This window comes from Rhinoderma darwinii, chromosome 12 (assembly GCF_050947455.1).
Source record: "Rhinoderma darwinii isolate aRhiDar2 chromosome 12, aRhiDar2.hap1, whole genome shotgun sequence".
Taxonomy (NCBI): domain Eukaryota; kingdom Metazoa; phylum Chordata; class Amphibia; order Anura; family Rhinodermatidae; genus Rhinoderma; species Rhinoderma darwinii.
Genome location: NC_134698.1, coordinates 58,289,529 through 58,295,110, shown reverse-complemented (window position 1 = coordinate 58,295,110; position 5,582 = coordinate 58,289,529). Strand labels below are relative to the sequence as shown.

At 41.6% G+C, this 5,582-nt stretch overlaps 1 protein-coding gene across 1 annotated transcript in view; it reads left to right on the top strand.

The window, feature by feature from the left end:
* The window catches only part of LOC142664343 (deubiquitinase DESI2-like), a 59,898-nt gene extending 56,559 nt beyond the window's left edge, over positions 1 to 3,339 (top strand). The window contains exon 5 of the mRNA XM_075843392.1: positions 1 to 3,339. This exon is cut by the window's left edge and continues 897 nt beyond it. The gene's annotated coding sequence lies outside the window, so the exon portion shown is untranslated.
* The last annotated feature ends 2,243 nt before the right edge of the window (positions 3,340 to 5,582 follow it).

Genomic DNA, 5,582 nt, shown 5'->3' with positions numbered 1-5,582 from the left:
TAGTTCGCTGAGCTACCCTGTTTTTGTAACTCCCGTAAGAGTGAATGGCAGTTACGTAAAGAGTGTAGTTCGCCCGCCATTCACTTCTATTGGAGTTACAGAAACAGCGTGGCTCAGCAAGCTACGCTGTTTTAATGATTACCTGGTCAGAAATTACAAAGTGGCAGCGGGAACCAAGAAATGTGGATATGCCATAAGTGTCCCGGATGGGCAAACACATTTAAAGGGGTTTTTCCACTATTAGAAGTGATGACATATCACTAGAATATTCCATCACTTCCAGATTGGTTAGGGGGATTTTGGGAGACTCGTTGATCCTCAGAGTGATGGAGCTGTAGTGCTAGCTAAGCGCTACTACTCCTTCACAGTGCTTCCCTGCACAGCGGCTTTAGGCTACATTCACACGAGCAAGACAGACTTACGCGCGTAAAAAACGCGTGTAAATCTGGTCCATGTGAGTGGCGTTAATGCATCTGTCCTTTGCGAGTGGCATGTATTTTTCACACACTCGCAAAGCAATTATTTTTTTTTCAATGGAACTGATGCGCAAATCACGCACAGCACACGGATGTGCATGTGCGTGATTTGCACATCAATTTTAAAAAACTTAAAAAAGTGCTTTGCGAATAAGTGAAAAACACACTCGCAAAGCACAGATGCAATAACGCAACGCACATGGACCAGATTTACACGCGTTTTTTATGTGCGTAAATCTGTCACACTCGTGTGAATGTAGCCTTAGGGTACATTTAGACGAATGTGAATAATGTCCATGTGCTGCGCAGGGAAATCACACGCAGCACACGGACCCATTGATTTCAATGGGGTCGTTCACACAGGCAGGAGTTTTCACGCAGCGTGTGTCCGTTGCGTAAAACTCAATGCATGTCCTATATTGGTGCGTTTTTCAAGCACCTATCGCCCATTGAAGTCAATGTGTGCGTGAAAATCACGCACAGCACACGATGCACATCCGTGTGCTGTGCGTGATTTATGCATCAATTCAATTGAAAATAATAATAAAAAACAAAACATGTGCTTTGCGAGTGAGTGAATAACGCATGCCTCTCGCTAAGCACTCTGTTGCATTACGGACCAGATTCACACACGTGAATCTGATACGCTCGTGGGAATGTAGCCTTACTGTCAACCCTCTGTGGAAGGAGCTGCAACAGAGCTGCATTCACTTGGATTGAGTGGTGTTTATGGTCCCTGCACAGCTGGCAGATGCCAATGTGCATACAAAAAACAGGAGGTACCTTTGTCTCTTCGTTCATTGGATCAGTGGGGGTCCCAGAGGTTGGAACCCACGATCATAATGTTATATGGCTTAAAGTGTGCCTCCCGTATAGATAAAATGCAGGCGGATCGTACTTACAGTAGTAAATCTGCCATATACTAGATTATGTGTCCTGTCTGCAGCAGATCCTCCTGCTGCCCCTGCTGCAGTAGCATCTTCACATAGCAACTGCTTTGCCTCACCGTTACAGTATTCACTACGGGCTCTTTTTACCACAAGAAACCTATCAATAGGTCCCATAGGTCAAGAAGGGTTTTGCAGTGAATAAGACACAGAGTAAATAGAGAGGAATATTTTACAGAGCATGCAACAGGGGATCGGGAAGAAGGGCAGGTCATATCTAAACACGAGGCCTCAGGTTTACTGTTGTACGCAAGTTCTGTCTGTTAATTTTTTTTTATCTAAAACAGGAAATAATGCTCTTATTGACTGGACAACTTTATATCCTAGACCATTACATTATGGAACTTGCTCATTTTTATTAAATACAGATCATCATATGACAGACTGCAGATGATAGGGCTATACAGGACCTCGCCTATGGTAAAAGCATGGTTTTTGTAAAGACTCATTGAAAACATCTCACATTGGTTCGTATGTACTTAAGAAAAACAATTTATTTCTTAGTTTTGTTGTGTTTAATAAATTTATTTGTATAAAATTTACAGAACTTTAACAATAAACGAGTAGAGTGTGAACAGAACAAAGCCTTTACCACGAGTTTAGAACCAGTGTAAACTCTGAAATCTGATTCATAATAGATTCTTCTAATAATACTTGCCAAAATTGAATGGTGAATGCTATGATAGCCATACTTTACCATCAATGTACTGCTATCAAGCTGCTGTTCTGCTATGGAAGCATGGATTTCCCAAGGACCGTAAGAATTATATTGGAAGGACCACCTACAGAGCGCAGTTTGTTTGCAGTTATCTGCTGACCACATAACAGTCTGCTGAGGAACTAGAAAAGAAGTTTCCTTCTTAGGTTGGAAATGATACGAGATTGGTATGTGTGTCTGCAGATTTACAACTTTGCAACCAAGTTTTTTTCCCCAACTTATCTAACAATAACAAAACAAAAGACGCCACTTTGAAAATAGTCTGATTGAAAAGATCCTACCATGTTATGTCTTCAGCTCCGTTGTAGACCTGTGTGTCTGAATGGTGTCATGGCCATGGGCCGTCAGGCTCACTCACCTCCTGACGGCCGCAGCCATGGGTCTGCGAGCGCTGGCCCCAGCCTCCTCCTCAGGAGACGCCAGCGCTCACTTCCGCTTACCTCGGCCGGGTCCTGTAGGGTGTGCGTGCACGCTTGCGCCCGCTCTTAAAGGGCCAGCGCGCACACCTGAGTTAAAGTCAAAATTAGCCCATGAGCACCTTGGACTATAAGAGGGGCCCAGCCCCTTCCTGCCTTGCCTGAGTGTTGTTGTCTTACCTTAAATTTGTCTAAGCAAATGGTCTCCTAGTGTTTCCCAGTTCCCAGTGTTTCCCGTTCCTGTTTCCTGTAACCTGTATCCCGTGCTATCTTGGTCAAGTGCAGTGTTGAGCTGAAGTCGTGCTGTGCTGTATTCCACGCTTGGCGCCTGCCTGCTGCCTAGTCCCAGCCAAGCTGGTCTTACTACTGTCCGAGCTACCACAGGTACACAATACGAACTATAGACTGTGACCTGTGTCCTGTTGGCCAGCTGCCATACCGTCAAGGCGGTACGGCCCAGTGGGTCCAAGTACCCAACGTGACACATGGTTACATACTATACAAACTAACCCTGTATAGTCTGATCCTGCAATCATACTGTCGTTGATTTTTCCCTTACTTCTTGGTAACCCATATTCAGTAGTCTATAACCTTGGAGACACATAGGTCTGCATAGGAGCTGTAGACCTAAAGGCTATTTGAAATCAAGACTATTTGCAAAGTCACTTTTAAAAAAAAATTTGGATGCATTGTAGAAAGGTGGACAAATCATCTAAAGGCTATCAAAACTTTTGAAAGCATTTATTTATGTATTTTTAATAAATCAATCTTTTAGGTGCTTATGGACATATTTTTCATTGACTTTAATTTTTGTTTGTTTTTCCAAAACGGCTTCTATGTATCGTTCGCTATAAACGAGTTCCATCAGTTCAGCTGAACTAACGGCTAGGTTGAGAGTGGGTCCAGTGTGTGTCTAACACACAGAACAACCAATGGGAGTTACAGAAACAGCCAAGAAAGAGCTGTTCGGCTGTTTCTATAACTCCCATTTAACAGATTGGACAGAGGCACGCGCATGCACGGCCCCTTCTCCACTAGTCCCCACCTGGAGTCGGCAGCTTGGGGCCCCCATGATGACCTCCGTTCTCGATATAGATGCGGGTCCCAATGCTGAGACCCGAATCTATCAGACATTTATGGCTTATCTTGTGGATATGCCATTAATGTCTAAGTTGGAAATACCCCAATTTACAGATTTAATACAATCAACACAACCTCACCTACTACCTGTTCAGATCGTAAGCAATATCCAGATATGCAGGTTCTAAAAATGTTACATGTTCACACAATTTATGGGGCTATGGATGGTCATATACTTATTAAAACGTCCCTTTATAGTGGATTTAAATACTTTGTAGACATGTCCTCTTTTTTTTTGTCTTTTTTGCAATATTGTCATAAACACCGTACATGGATCCAAATCACCAATGATGTCATCAATATCTTTACCCTATCTGGCTTGCATATTGCAAGTTATATTTGTATATGTGGGGACATCCATGTATTTGGTGATTGGGATCCACACCAATGTCATGAAACAGGTATTACGTGACACTGTAGCTCTGTAACTTGTATACATTACATTTCATATGTTTAAAGCCACTGGGTTGCCTAATGTCTATTAATATCATCAAGGGTTTAGCTAAACGGGATGCATAGATAGCAATCGCACCCGGGCACATACGCCCCCTTTGCCACATAAGTAGACACCAATATTCTTAATAACAAATAGTAGGTCAGGGGAGGCCCTATATAAATTTTTCATTGGGGCCTAGGAGCTTCAAGTTATTTCTCTTTACAAGTGGGAATTATTCCAATAATAGAGACTGATGGTAGAATATATTCTGCTGATGGTGTATATTATGGTAAATATTATGTCACAGAATTGCTAATAATGAAACTTCGTAATATTATAGTATCTGGTTCCAAACTAGAACTTCACTACACCTTCCATTAGGTTTGTTTAATGAACTTTACAGACTAATGGACATGCAGCATTTCAATAGGAACTCCTGTACCAGAATTATGGACTGCAAGGCGGTGACAGCCCCATAGGCATGTGCTGGCTGGTATCAACGCAATTTTATTTTATTTATATAACGCCAACAAATTTTGCAGCACTAATCAGAGATTGTCATCACTCACATCAGTCCCTGTCCCGATTGGGGCTCACAATCTAAATTCCATCGCAAGTTTTACTGTGGCAGCTTTGGAGATAAGCAGCTGCCAAAACTGCCATTGTAGCTTATCTCAGGTTGAAAAAACAAAATTGGACAAATTGTGACCTGTTTGGTCTATTTTTACCTATGAAATCAGGTGTCTGTCTGCACTGTAGACATAAAAACCAGAAGGATCTGTCGACAAATTCTTAGTTTCTGCAGACAACTTGACAGGGCGGTGATCTGGTACATACCTATGGTACTGGTTGTGAGGGGTTATACTGGTAAAGAAACCAAGGAACATGAGCGGACAAATGGGATCAGAACCATTCACATTCATATACAACAAATTAAATAAACACATTGGCAGAAATGAAAATTACTCTCCCAATGAGAACCACATGTCAAAGGGCTAAGCAGATTTTAGAGAGGCCAAAAATTGGAACTCATGCCTGCCTATCTGTGCTTATATATCACAACACAGGGAAAACAATGTAATTCTTGAAACACATAAAATCAATGAAACCCAGATCACTACTTTTTCTTCCCTCCTTTTCAAAGAAATCCGTTAATCCTTAAAGTAATGACTTGCTGTCACACATGACTGACCATTGCTGCAACCTACAAAATAAGGAATGTTCAGATTAATACGGGAAAATTCCTTTAATACAGGATCAGAAATGATTAAAGTCCATATTGTTTGTGGTAATCTGAAATCTAAACCATATATGTCAATAAAAAATCATCAGTATCCAGCATTAGTGAGGTCTTCTGGTTTTCTAAAGTAAAAAAGTTTCATTCCATAGTGAAAAGTAAAACATTATTAAACTTCTCCGTTTGCAAGATCTCTGCCTGCTGTTGGCTAG